Consider the following 14,060-nt stretch of genomic DNA (forward strand, 5'->3'; position numbering starts at 1 on the left):
CGCCCTTGTCTGAGTTTCCAGAATTTAGGGTTCTTTTTTGCTGTCTAATTATAAAGCGGGTATTTTATTATTAATTTTAAAGAGACATATCTCCCCGCTCCTTCTGCTGTATTTCCAGTCTCGTTCTGCATTCATTCTGTCGTGGCTTTGAGTTGCAAGAATTCCATTGCAACTCCAGGGTGGGAAGAGACTGATGGGACCTAAAGAAAGAGTCTTTGCCGTCATGACAGTATCCAAGCGCGATCTCTTCATTTCCACAGAGAAGTGCAATACAGCCAAGCGAGCAGGCTTTATATTAACTTTGGGGGATGACTGCGAGAGTGTGAAATGTGCTGTCTGAGGCTGTCCAGGTGTAAGCTTTGTGGCCACAGTATTGTGTTTTAGGATTTTTATTTCATTTCACTCAAAATGACTTAAGGAAAGGGGTTTTTGTTTGTTTGTTTGTTTGTTCATTCCTTTCTTTTGGTTTGTTTTTGTGATTTGCTTCCATTTGCTGTTACGTTGATTTGTTTTATTTCGTTTGGCTCCCCCATTTCAAAGGTTCACTCCAACTTCAACTGTGGCTGGATGCAGGGTTTTGAGCGTGAGACAAAGCAGAAACATCATGGTAGGAGTCTGTGGCAGAATCCGCTTACCCCATGACAGGAGGAAGCAGAGAGAGAGAGAGAGAGAGAGAGAGAGAGAGAGAGAGAGAGAGAGAGAGAGAGAGAGAGGAGAAGAAGAAGAAGAAGAAGAAGAAGAAGAAGAAGAAGAAGAAGAAGAAGAAGAAGAAGAAGAAGAAGAAGAAGAAGAAGAAAGGAAGAGGCTAGGCAAGATATAGCCCCCAAAGATATCTTCTAAGTGACCCACTTTCTCAGCTAGATCCCATTTTCTAAGGTTTCCAGAACCTTCTAAAATAGTTCCAGCAGATGGGTTGTTAAGCATAGTTGCTCAAGTATTTAATAGGAGCCTGCAGGAAACACTTCATATTCTAACAATGACACAGACAGTTATTATGTGCTGGGCCTGGGCAGAGAACACGGATCTGCAAGATCATCCAGACTCTGTCCTTCCTATCCCTTCTCACTCTCTGATGTTTTCCCAGCCCAGGGTTGAAGCCACTCCATATAAGTGAACCCAGAGAGACCTAGGTCCTGAGACTCTTACCCACTAACTCTTTCTCTCCTGACTTCCCAAGCAGGTATAGTGGACACTGGGACAGGGGCAATAGCAGGGAGCGAGAGAGGGGCTGAACCCACGAGCTTCTGTGTGTTTGCAGTCACCTGGGCTGCCTTGGATTTTGTTCTTCTCACCTTGATGTAGGGGTGCTAATGTCTGAAAGGTACGTGGAACCAATGAGGCACAAGTAGAAGAGGTGAAAACGCAGGTAAGGATTTTTTTTAATGTGTGTCGATACAGTGTATGGCGGGATTGGGCTTACCTGCTTCCAGCCCAGGTTGGTCTCCTTCAAGATGATATCTTGACTTCCTAGGCTCTCTCTTCTTGGTACTAAAACGAGAAAAACTAGCCAGGACTATTTGCTTCAAAAATAACACTATGAACGTGTACTAAGTCATATCATATACCCAGCATCCTTTGTGCAGAGTTCCACACTGTTAATATATGCTGGTGTGGGATGAATAATATTGTTTATTGCTACTATTAGATTGGCGTAGATGCCCCACACATGGAGTACCACAGCTATGAGACCACACTTTGGGGTAGAAGAGGCTCGGTGACTCCTGCTTTCTTTTTGAGCGCTTTTGGCTGCCCGAGCTCTGTGAACACTCACGTGGGCTCTCGTGAATGCTGGGTGGAAAATTCCATGTCTAGCTGCTGCCTGGGTGGCTGACTCTATTAACCATGAATAGTTTACCTTGAATCTGATTCTGATTATATCCAATTTGCTCGCTCAAACCCCCCAACCCCTGCTTCCCTGGCTCCTTTCTAGAATTTACATTAGAAAATGAGCAGCCAGCCCATCTCATTTGTTAGTGTTGGATCCCTGGCCCTTTCTGGTGTGGGTCTTACCCGGGCAACCGTCCTGCTTCTCTAGCTCACTGCAGCACAGTATGTGAAGTGAAGGAGACCTTTCTGGACCTTAACTAACCAACCCGAGAAAGAAGACGGGTACCGTCCATCCATTGCCGCATGATTTGGGTTTTGACAAGGACTCACCAGTGATGGATTTGAGACTTCTCGGTAAAGAAGCGTTTCAGAAACATGGAATACAGCAGTATTTGCTCTCTCCTGGAGGTCAGCTGTTGAAGACTGCTGAAAACACCAGGACTACTCAAAGTCAACGCTTGGAGCTATTGTGAATTCTTCAACAGGAAAATATAAACAGCGGGGATTCTGGGATGGAGCTCAGGACTGACATGGTGCCCAGTTCCAGCTCCGTGAGACTGTAACGGCACTTAGAGTGGGTACCACCCAGCGGCTTGCACTGCCACTCAGGAGCTCTACAAATAGAGCACGGTTGAAGTTGGATGTTAAACACACACCTTTCTCTCTCTCTCTTTTTCTTTTGTTTTTTTTTTCCTCCTGAGTGTCAGTTTGCTTTTCTTAGAATGGAATTCTCTGAAAAGAATTCTCTGTGAATAGTTAGAGTTTGGTTCTCAACTAGCACATAGCATTGTTAAATGAAATCAGCCTTGGGTAGGTGAGATGGTTCAGTAGGTAAGCACTTATGGCTAAGCCTGAGGACCTGAGTTTGACCCCTGGACCCTACATGGTAGAAACAGCATTGACTCCCTAATGTTTACTGACCTCCAGGCACACATGCTAAGGTGTCCAACACACACACACACACACACACACACACACACACACACACGTGCACACACACAGGTGTGCACATGTAAAATAAATAAATAAGATGTAATTTTCAATGTGGGAAATGCACCTTTACAAGAGCCCCACAGTCCAAGTGCAAAAGCCAGCATGGAGAGAAACTTCTCTTTTGTTTTGTTCTGTTTGCCCTGCAATGGTCTCGCTATGTAGTTTGCACTGACCCCATACTCCAGCTCCTCCCGTCTCAATTGGAGTGCTGAGAATGTAGGTTCAACCAACCACCATTCCAGGCCAACTCTTTCTCATTCTATTCTGCATAGCCATAGAACACTACTCTTAGGTAGTGGTTGAGGAGGACCTTTAGATAAACATGCTGTGAAGACTCCTAGAGATTCTTAAGTCTAAATCTGCCCAGGGCTGGTGACCCCTGGTTTGTACTGATATGATAGCAAGGAAGGATCTGTTTTCCTTTGTTTCACATACTCTGGTTCACGTGCTCTCTAGTGCTGTCACATTTGAACTAAGTGTTGTTTCCAGATTCCCAATAGGAAACTGTTAAAAGTCCCAATGGTAACTGGTCCTAGATCACATAGCTCAAAAACACAGGACCAAGAACACATATGTGACCAGTCTCACCCCAGAGCCAGTGTTCTCAGGACGCCCAGGACCTAATCGATTCATCCTAGCCCCTCCACTTCAAATTTGGGCAAGCCATTTTACCTGTCCACATACATTTTCCCAGCAATGCAGAGGCGACAGTGACTGATCTACCCACAGGAATATAGAATAAAAGTAATGTAACAACGTGTGTGGTGTCATGCGGCTTTAGAGATACAGAAAGTTTGCAGTCTGCATTAATTGAAAATCTCCTATTGTGTTGGTTATGAGAGCCTAGCTTTGGGTGTTGTGTCCAACGAGATGAGTTCAGGGAACAGTAGTCCACATCTATGCTCAGGAGGGTTCCCCACGGACGGCAGCATCTCTTTAATCCACACTTCTTTTCATATTGAGGGTGCTGCTCCATTTTTGTTCTGATCTAAGGTATCTTCAAGCAGCATCCTGACCCTCTATTCAGGAAGGACTGAATTGCCACCTGTTAAGGAAATGACTGCTCTATCAGTTAAGTTGAAAAATAAGAAAAGATTCCTGCCTATTAAAGTCATTGCTTCCATACCAATTCATCTGCGAGAAAGATTGCCTTAATAATTTCCATTGATCTCAAGAACAATGAGGCAGAGAATAAAAGAATAAAAGAGTTCCAAAGCCGGAGAGAAGAGACGATAGGACCCGCGGCATTCTGGCATTGTCACAATGTACGGAAGCATCCTGACATGGGGGAGCTTATTAAGAAAGCTAAGATAATCTTGCGTCTGTCAAGGAAAAGCTAAGTAGCTCGGCTTGTTCATACGACCTGACAGGGTGGTGGGTAAGGTCCAGCTGTGACCAATGCCCACCGAGCCAGAAGCCTGCTGGGGGATAGGGGCTGGAAGTCTGGGTCTCAGCATTGGTGACTTTCTATGATTTGGGGAAAAGTGTGGCCAGAAATTCTGGATGTTGGGTTATATATTTTCCCCTCAACTCTCCACGCCTTGCTTTCTAAATGTCTCACTAGACTCCTGGGAGACACAGATCAGCTCAGCCACAGTACCCTATGACCTGTGCAGAACATTGTTTTGAAGAAGAATAAGTATTTGGTTAATGTTCATTAAGAACACATTTATGGGAGGTTACCAAACTTATGGGTACCAGGATGACAATAGACAGATGATTAGTTGCTGGTTTTATGAAATTTGTGTGCAGCAGCAGCTGGGGAGAGAGAGAGAGAGAGAGAGAGAGAGAGAGAGAGAGAGAGAGAGAGAGAGAATACAGAAAATGAACAGATGTATAACCAGTCTCACCTCATGTAACATGGGAAAAGGGAGAGAAATGGTAGCAGATTGTTTTAAAGATTTATTTATTTTATGTGTATGATTATTTTGTGTCTATGTATATCCACAACACGTGTGCCTGGTACATGGAGAGACCAGAGGGAGGTGTTGGGAAGCCTGGAACCAAAGTTACAGATAGTTTTGAGTGAAAATGCGGGTTCCGGGAGCAGATCCAGGTCCTCTGCAGGAAAAGCAGTAGTGTTTAACCCCTGGTCCAGTCCAGCCTCTCTCTGAGTTTTCATTAAGACTGAACAAATAAACTTTCTCCCACAGGCAGAGTCCATTTCACTTCTGTCAGAGCATCATGACATACAGGTATGATAGGTTGCAAAAGTATTTGAGCCTTATAACTCCACACTAATGTTAATTGCAGAGTAAATTTTCAAGCAATTTTATATGAAATACTTTATACATAGATTTGATGGATGCTAGTTAGATAGATAGATAAATAGATTAGATACCTCATAATGAAGCTATTTTCAAAAGCAAGTTCAGTCGAACATTGAATTTCTTGGTCCAAGGGACTGGTTGACGATCATCTATCTACTCACGGCCTCATGTATCCACTAATAGTCCTTCCTGGAGTACCGTACTGACCTAGAGATGGGGTGCTGCCCTCATGCTGGCTCACCAGTAGTTCTTAGAGGGTTTTGTTAGCTCCAAAATGCCACCCAACACTTCTTCTGTTGAGGAGAGCTTTGCAACCAAGCCCTGGGTCCTTTATACTACTCAGATTGGCTGAGGCATGCGGTCTAAAATCGGGAAACTGAGGCTCAGCCTGCACTACATAGAGGGTGTGGATCATGAGTTCCAAACATCTCAGAATGCATTTTGTTGGTGGTACTAGGTACCTATGAGTTGGCCTCTGATGATGGGGAATGATCATGTCCTGTAGTAGAGGCCTGCTATTTTGGTCGGTCATATATAACCTTATGAGCAATAATTTGAGTTTATCCAAGGGATGATTAAACCTCCAGAGAAATCCAAGGATGCACAACAGTTAGTACAGATCCAAAATGTGATCTCAGGTCCATTGGCCGTAAACTCCGTGCTCACCACATGCAGTGGAGAGAGCTTTAACATGCCTGCTGCAACCTAGGAAGATAAACAGACCATTGAACTCTTGCCTTTTAAGGCAGTCGGGCTACAGTGGGCCCATTCCCTTAGAAGTCTCTGAAATGATGCCACCAAGGGATCCTAAATCTGCCTTTATAATATACTTCCAGGGTCCTCCTTAGACACAGCTGCTTTCTTTACTGCTTAAGCCAGTCAGATGCATGGTTTCTTAATTTACAAAGCTATGGTCTGGTTAAGCCAGCAGAGAGTGCATAAAATGGCCATCTTGGAACATATATTAAAATTGGGTACATTTATTGTCATAGTTAAATGACAACAAGGTAGTTGACCTGGTAGGAGTCTAGTGGCTCATGGTGAACATTCCCTATGTATAAGTTGAAAAAATTAAGGGATGAGTGAATTAATAAGTTTTGAGCCCCTACAAGGTGAATAGGGTACCTTGTTTACAACACATACCTTCTAAGGCATCTCTGGGTTCTAAGGCAACTCTATAGATGAGTAGGTGAGGGCAGCCAGGTACAAGTTCCTGTCATTGCTGGCGTCTTTTTCTGGAAAGGGTTAGAAAGGAAGTCCGGAGAATCTCGACTGTTTGATCTTATTTCTCCTGCTGTAACCAGGTATACTAAAAAAGCCTATTTGATTCTAGTCTTTTCTAGAGCTACCTGCAGTTCTGGGAGCCTACACACAGCCCTGGCTCCGGACAGCTGAGTGCAATCACAGCTCAAGCTTCCTTTGCGACAAACCATAAACTATTCCGTCAGTGAAGAGATGCCTTCAAGGTACTGCATCTCATTTATGACTGATATATAATTAATTCCTGCTAGTCAGATAAAAATACTCCTAAGGCCTGTCGTGTGGGGGCTGGTTTTCCTCTTGTGGTTGATCTGTGAGAGGAATCCCGTTTGTGTTTTTTACCATCTGACGGTTGATGAACAAGCTTTTGCTGTGTGAGATTCAGGAAGCCTGGCCTTTATTTTTTAATTGAAGGTATTGTAGTCCCCAGAGCCAAGGGAAAGTGGGAGGAATCCTGGATAGATGGTTCCAGATAGTACCCACCCAGGCAGTGGCCAGTGAAAGGTCCTGCTGTCCACAGCTCTCATGGCAATGGCTACAGTGACACATCTCTGTAGTTTCAGGTCTAGAAATCTGACTTTATTGAGAGCAACACTATCTCTTTCTTTTCTTTTCTTTCTTTGCTTTTCAGTGTTGAGGAAGGAACCTAGGGCCTTGTATATAGGGAGCACACAGGATTCCACTGAGCCACAGCCAGCCTATGTTTCTCAGCATTCTCACTACGTCCAAGATGGCTAATTTTCATTTCATTGTCTTAAACTGGAAGACACAAAAATGTGGAAGCAAAATGTCTCTACTGTCTCCTGAAGCAGAGCTATAAGAGGCCAGGTAAGATAAGCCTGTGGTTCTCTAGAAATTCAATGTTTTGTGGCCTTGGGGACTTTGAGGTGCTACATAAGGTGGGGGCGGGGGTGAGGTAGCAGATGAACTTTTAATACTCAAAGGCAAAAAAACTACAAACCTGTGGCCTCTGCTCTCTCTGGCTAGCAGGAAGGTTTACTCTGACTCTGTGTGACCACCTCCCCTGCTTCCCGACCTCCCACGAATCCCTTTCATCAAGCAGTGGGACCTGCCCAGGGTCTTGCTACCTGCCAGACGCAGTAGTCACTTGAGCGCTATCTCCTTCTTTGAGCCGTTGGTTACTAGCATCCTAGGGAAAAGACTGTGTATGCAGCTGGACTGGAGGCTCTTGGTAACAGGACCAAGGGGAGCAAGCAGGCCCCCAGCCAAGAGCAGAGGAATGGAATACTTTCTCCATCCAGTTCACATTTCCCCAAGTTTCTCCACCCCGTGGCATGAAAACACACAAGGCCCCAACATCTCCTGCATATTTTGTCCCCTGGCCAAGTCCTAGTTAGCCAGTAGACCTTAACTTCTCAATCTCTGAGCAAGCCAGAATTATTCTGCTTCCATGTTTCAGGAAAGTCTGGGGGCAGCCCAACTTTACTCTTCTGGAACTTCCTATTGAGTTCTCTGAAGCCACTGGATACTACAGAGTGGGGCCATGCACATCTCCTTGGTCCCTCCCTGCCCAGGAAGTACTACACAAGTAGTAGGAATGCTAAATGTTTAATAATTAAGGGAAAAAAGGCCTCTTCAAAGCTGATACCCATGTGCCCTTGGCAAGCTGTCTGACTGTTAAGCTTCTCCATGAGCGCTTTTCCTTTGGAAGCTCTATCTGAACAGGCTGGGCATGGAGTTCTCCATCAGCCTGCACTGAGTCTTCTGTGATCACTGCTTGATCATCCCTGGCTCAGAAGGGAGGCCGGGCTGGATGAGGGTTCCAGAAAGCCAGTCTGGGGGAAGGGAGGTGCCAGGGTAGGGAGCTCCATGGGAACTTCTCCTTCCCACCCTCCCAAATCGTAAATTAGCAACACTGGACCTTGTTAAGTGCGGCCTCACAAATTAATATGAAATATAGGGCTTTTTCATAAGCTTGAGAACCAGATTTAAAAGCATATTGGTGTTTGTACACAGCAGGCCATAATGATCCATTATCCCACAGACAGAGAAGCTCCCAGCAACACATAAAGAAATGCAATTGGACCATCTGCTTTGATTTCTGCAAAGTCCCTCGAGATTCAAGGGAGGAGCTGACAGTCCTCTCCATCTGCCCTTACATTATCAATTACACTTGAGTTATGCCGGGTGCTGCGGGGCTGGCAGATACGGATGGGGGATTGTGGCACCTGAAAAATATAGACGAAAATCCATATGTTGGGAAGCAGCTGTTTATTTACAAGCCCCTGACATATTTCCTCACTTTTCTCGGCTGCTGCCTTTTTTAAGGTTCCTAGAGACATTTCGGTTTAGTGTGAACTTGAGAAGAAATTAGGTGTAACAGCATAACACCACATGAATAATATTTCAGTTTCCTTTTTTACAGTTGAAATGCACACGGAGCAAAAAAAAAAACCATCAGGTCGAACAGATTTTAAATTATGAAAAAAAAATAAGTTGTGAAAACATCTGGGGTAGCTGTTATAGCTTGTTATGTTTATAAAACATGTCGGAAGAGGGGGGGTTGGGCTGTCTGTGTGCACTGTACATTTTCCGCAGCTTAGGAACTATGTAAAACTGTAACCTTCATGAAATGGTGTTTATGAGGGAGTGGGGGGCTGGGCAGGAGAGCAGAGTGACTGACCTTCTCATGGAGTCTCTTATAATAACTTCTAGGAATGCTAGACGGCAGGATCTGTTTTCCTTTGATTTCAGCAAGGGTTTCTCTGGTCCTGGTTCTAGAGTGTCCAGGTAGAGGCTCCATCTTGATCCCCTCTTTCTTGGTTTCTTTTCCCTGCGGTGGGATTTGAACTCTGTTCTCGTCTCACACCACACTTTCTCTTCACATCTTAGGCAATGTCTCAAATGCCTGTGTGTGTGGTAAGCTGAGAGGTTCCTCTCCCAGACCTCTAGAGGCTAAGGAGGAAGAAAGATTGCAGTCTAGCAAGGATCAAGAGGATTCCACTAGCTAGGAAGGACTCAGAAGCAGAGCTGCTCACGACATCAAGGAATAGAGAAAGGTAAGAGGCCAAGCTTCAAATATCTGCCCGCCACCCACCACACAGACCCAGTGGAGTGGCCTTTTGTTCTTTTGCACAATAGTTTCTGTCTTCAATTGTAGTTTTGAAGCATCTTGCCTTTTCAGGCCACTAATTGAGAGATTCCCAAAGGAAGGCTTGGGCTTACTTACTTTTGTTAAATCCTTAAGATGTCATGGTCCCTGGCATTCTCAGAGCATTAATAAAACACTAGATAAGTGAATGAATGGATCAATTAATGCTTTTAAAATTGTGTGTGCACTTGTGTGTGTGTGTGTGTGTGTGAGAGAGAGAGAGAGAGAGAGAGAGAGAGAGAGAGAGAGAGAGAGAGCGCCAAGAGGGCTATACAGAGAACAAGGAGGTGTGTGTTAGTCCTCTCTGCCCTTTCAGGCTTAACAAGTTCTTCTCCCTTCTCCCTTCTCCCTTCATGGTTCCAGGTTTCTCTTGTCTATGTACAACTCTCACTCTTGTTCATCTTCTCAGGAACATGGAATCACATGACGGCGTTGATCTCCTTGGGCTTCGGAGTAAAGCTCAGTGCCCAAGAGTTTCCTCGTTCCTGTGTGAGGATGCTGTTTCTAAATTTGCTGGCCAAGTCTAGAGTTCCTTGATGAAGAATTAAAACCACCAGTGGAGACAGCACAGGTGGATCAGGCTGAGCCCAGAGCCTTTCTGAACTCGGCCTCCTCAATCCAAGGACAGAGCCAACCGCTTCTGTCTCACGCTCTTGAAGCAGGCTCTGCTCATCCTGCCCTCGATGGCTCCACTAACCCTGGTTCTTATGTTTCCTCACTGTCTCTGTTTCTGTTGGTTTCTTTTTGTCTGCCTGTCTGTCTGTCTGTTTCTGTCTCTCTGTCTCTTTCTTTCTTTTTTTTTCTTTATTAACTTGAGTATTTCTTATTTACATTTCGAATGTTATTCCCTTTCCCGGTTTCCGGGCCAACATCCTCCTAATCCCTCCCCCTCCCCTTCTTTATCGGTGTTCCCCTCCCCATCCTCCCCCCATTACCGCCCTCCTCCCAACAATCACGTTCACTGGGGGTTCAGTCTTGGCAGGACCAAGGGCTTCCCCTTCCACTGGTGCTCTTACTAGGATATTCATTGCTACCTATGAGGTCAGAGTCCAGGGTCAGTCCATGTATAGTCTTTGGGTAGTGGCTTAATCCCTGGAAGCTCTGGTTGCTTGGCATTGTTGTTCATATGGGGTCTCAAGCCCCTTCAAGCTCTTCCAGTTCTTTCTCTGATTCCTTCAACGGGGGTCCTATTCTCAGTTCAGTGGTTTGCTGCTGGTATTCACCTATGTATTTGCTGTATTCTGGCTGTGTCTCTCAGGAGAGATCTACATCCGGCTCCTGTCGGCCTGCACTTCTTTGCTTCATCCATCTTGTCTAATTGGATGGCTGTATATGTATGGGCCACATGTGGGGCAGGCTCTGAATGGGTGTTCCTTCTGTGTTTGTTTTAATCTTTGCCTCTCTATTCCCTGCCAAGGGTATTCTTGTTCCCCTTTTAAAGAAGAAGTGAAGCATTCACATTTTGATCATTCGTCTTGAGTTTCATTTGTTCTAGGCATCTAGGGTAATTCAAGCATTTGGGCTAATAGCCACTTATCAATGAGTGCATACCATGTGTGTTTTTCTGTGATTGGGTTACCTCACTCAGGATGATATTTTCCAGATCCTTTCATTCATCCTGTTTGTGTCTCTTTCTCTGTCTTGCTCCCTCTCTCCTTTTTAATGTACCCTCCCTTTTCTCTCTTTTTCTACCCTTCCCTCCCCAGACATCATGCAAGACTCTTTTCCTGCCTTCTGTCTCCGCCTTTTTTTCAAGCCCAACTCCTGTTTTCTCCTACTCACTTGTCGAGCAGACGGCTCTTCCTTTTTTCCTCTACTTGACTCTCTTGCGGTTGACTTGATATACTGTTTCTTTGTTGAGTTAGAAACTAAGGTTGCCCATTTTGAGGGTCACATTGTTTGCCTTGACAACTATTCAGTCTCTCTCTCGCTCTCCCTCTCCTTGGAATGTCCTCAATGCTCACAGAGCATTAGGCATTTGCATCCTCACCAGGTCCTCAGGTTTGCTCAGGTGACTCCATCACCTGCACAGGTGGAATCCTTGGGGTTGGCCACTCTCACCCTGTGTGCTATGGTATTCACCCTCTTGTCATTTTGTTGTTGTTGTTGTTGCTGCTGCTGCTGCTGCTGTTCACTCTCAGGCATTTGTTTATTTACTGTTGTGTTCACCCCTTTGCCTATACAGTCTGTCCTCTTTCTCCTATGCCCATTTCCTTAATCCTTATACAACAGTTACCAGAAGGATGCTGAAGTGAGATTTGGATCGGCTGAGATGCCCTTGCAAATGAGTAGCAAGGTCAGGATTGAAGGACAGACTCTGCTCTTAGCGATACTCTCACCAAGCAGATACTGGAAGGGCCCAGAGATGGTGGCCAAGATCTCCACTTCACCCTCTATCAGCTACAATAGAGCCTATAGCATAGTCAACATGAAAATAAACCAGTCCTTAAGGAACAGAGGAAAATCATTCATGCCCCATCCAACTGTGTCCTAGTCAGTAGTGGTTTGTGTTGTGTATGGCCATGTTAACAAACACCATGTAATTTGATGGCTTAAACTAGTGACCGTGATCTCCAGTTTGAGCCGTGCTCAAAGGCAAGAGGGCATCTCTGTTTTGTGTGGCCTCATCCATGACGACTCTGTTGTAGCTACAGAATCCAAATCATCCAGATGTGAGGAAGCTGTGCTGCCATGGTTGGGAGCTCAGCCGTGGCAATGGCTGTGTCTCCTTCCTCCTCCATGGAATAGATTTATATGGCAAGGCCGAACTTCTTACAGCATAGTAAGAAAACATGTTCCCATGCCCAAGACTACACTCCTGATAGAGTGTGGCAGTCCAGGAGTGGAGGTGTTTAGTCCAAAATGAAATGCAAGTTCACGCTGATTGTAACATATATACACCTGATTTGAAACCACACCTTGAAATTAAGAGATGAAATAACACAAGTAAAACAGTTAAATATTGTTAGCTATTGAAATATTGTAGTTAGGTACTATATACTATTAAAATCAATCTTATAGGTTTACTTTTGAAATGAAGCTATTGGAGTGTTGGGCACATTATGTGGTTCACTTTATAGTCTGTTGGGCTCACCGAGGCTCTGCTTGCCTCGCACTTGTTATCCTTCCTCTCACCATGTTGGTCATGGGACTGAGCTGTAGATATCCTGGAAAAGGGATACAGTGAGGGGTGGACAGTAAGGGGAAGGGTGCAGTGGGACTCCTTGTGGCCATCTGCCACAACTGGCTTTCCATTTTGCTCAAGTTATAATATGATGCATCACAGCTCTACAAAGCTTCCTGTTATAAAAACCTCTGTAAAATGACAGGGCCACTTCCAGCTTCAACACATCACAATGTTCTGTATTTAGATGTCTCCATGGTGATTCTACAGTGTCTCCTAAGCACCTGTCAAGTGTGAAGCACCGAGGGTCAGGCACCGAAACAGCCAACGCTCTCTCGTGTGTGAGGCTTGACATACACACAGTGTCTGCAAGGACAGAACAAAGGGCAGAAATGGTGCTGGAATCAAATGTAGTTTGTGTGGCAAGTAAAGGTAATGTGGTCAACATGCTCATCTGTGCTCTTGCGTGCAAGGCACTCCTTCTTCTTGGGTGTTCTCTTTCCCTATCTCCAGGCAAAGGTTCCAAATGGAGGCAGTGAAGGGTGGTTGCTGAGCGAGGATCCATGCACCATGGCAATGTGCCTGTGTGAGTCTCTCTGGGATCACAGCACAGCATGGAGGTCCTTGTGAGCAAGATGAGGAGCCTGATGAGAAGCCAGAAATCCTTAGATCATTGGCAATGCTATTTAAAACCAGCTGACAAAAGCACTTTGCCCTCTCTCTTTCTGACCAACGAGACCATTCTCTGGTGGTGATTTTGACATTGCCAAAGAAAACCGAGAATTTGGGGACGTGTGGCTTATGTGCTGCTATGACTATAAACGTGTCAGGGGGCCCTGCTGGGGTTGTGCATTTCTCAGAAGCAAGGCTTCAATGAAGGAGACAATCCCCAGGCACTGAGCAGACAGTCTTCTCTGGGAGCCTCAACAGCGCAGGGCGTCATCGCTGGACATCTCAAATTCTGTGAAGATGGGCCTACGTTCCTTGTGATTTGGAGCCTTTAGGCCAAATAAGAGTGTGGATACTTCTATCTCTACCCAGGGCTCTCAAAATGAACTAAGGTGACTCCATTCCAGAAGATGTCTTTCACGCACCCTCACATTCTTGAAGGATGTGAGTTAAGGAAATAGCACCACCACATCTAAGAATTATCAGAAGCTATATCTTATTCTTCTGCAGGAGGAAACACAGTGACAATCTTGCCCTCGTTGCCTTTTTTCTGTCTCTGCCTTCTTTGTCAGAAATCTTATTTGGAAGGCTCCACCGAGATGTCCTGTATCTGTCGATGACGGTACCCTTCCTCGGAGGGCCTACCCTATGGAAGCGCCTCTCTTAAACCTCAGGAAAGAAAACTGGAGGTCACCTGCTCCTTAGCATGAACCCTGTGAATTCGGAATTTCTACCTTTGTCCTCTAACCTGGGGGTTCCTCGGGTGGCCCCATTTCTCACTTACTTAGTCTTCTCTGTGCTAATG

At 45.2% G+C, this 14,060-nt stretch overlaps 1 long non-coding RNA gene across 3 annotated transcripts in view; it reads right to left on the reverse strand.

Moving 5' to 3' along the window:
* The window catches only part of LOC120098502 (uncharacterized), a 63,081-nt gene that overhangs the window by 23,156 nt on the left and 25,865 nt on the right, over positions 1 to 14,060 (reverse strand). Inside the window, exon 3 of one of the 3 annotated variants that reach the window (XR_015643556.1) lies at positions 1,421 to 1,488. The exons of the other annotated variants lie outside the window; for them this stretch is intronic. This is a non-coding gene — a long non-coding RNA (uncharacterized LOC120098502). The remainder of the gene's footprint in view (positions 1 to 1,420; positions 1,489 to 14,060) is intronic. 3 annotated transcript variants of the gene reach the window in all.

Source organism: Rattus norvegicus, chromosome 19 (assembly GCF_021556685.1).
Source record: "Rattus norvegicus strain SHRSP/BbbUtx chromosome 19, alternate assembly SHRSP_T2T, whole genome shotgun sequence".
Lineage (NCBI taxonomy): Eukaryota > Metazoa > Chordata > Mammalia > Rodentia > Muridae > Rattus > Rattus norvegicus.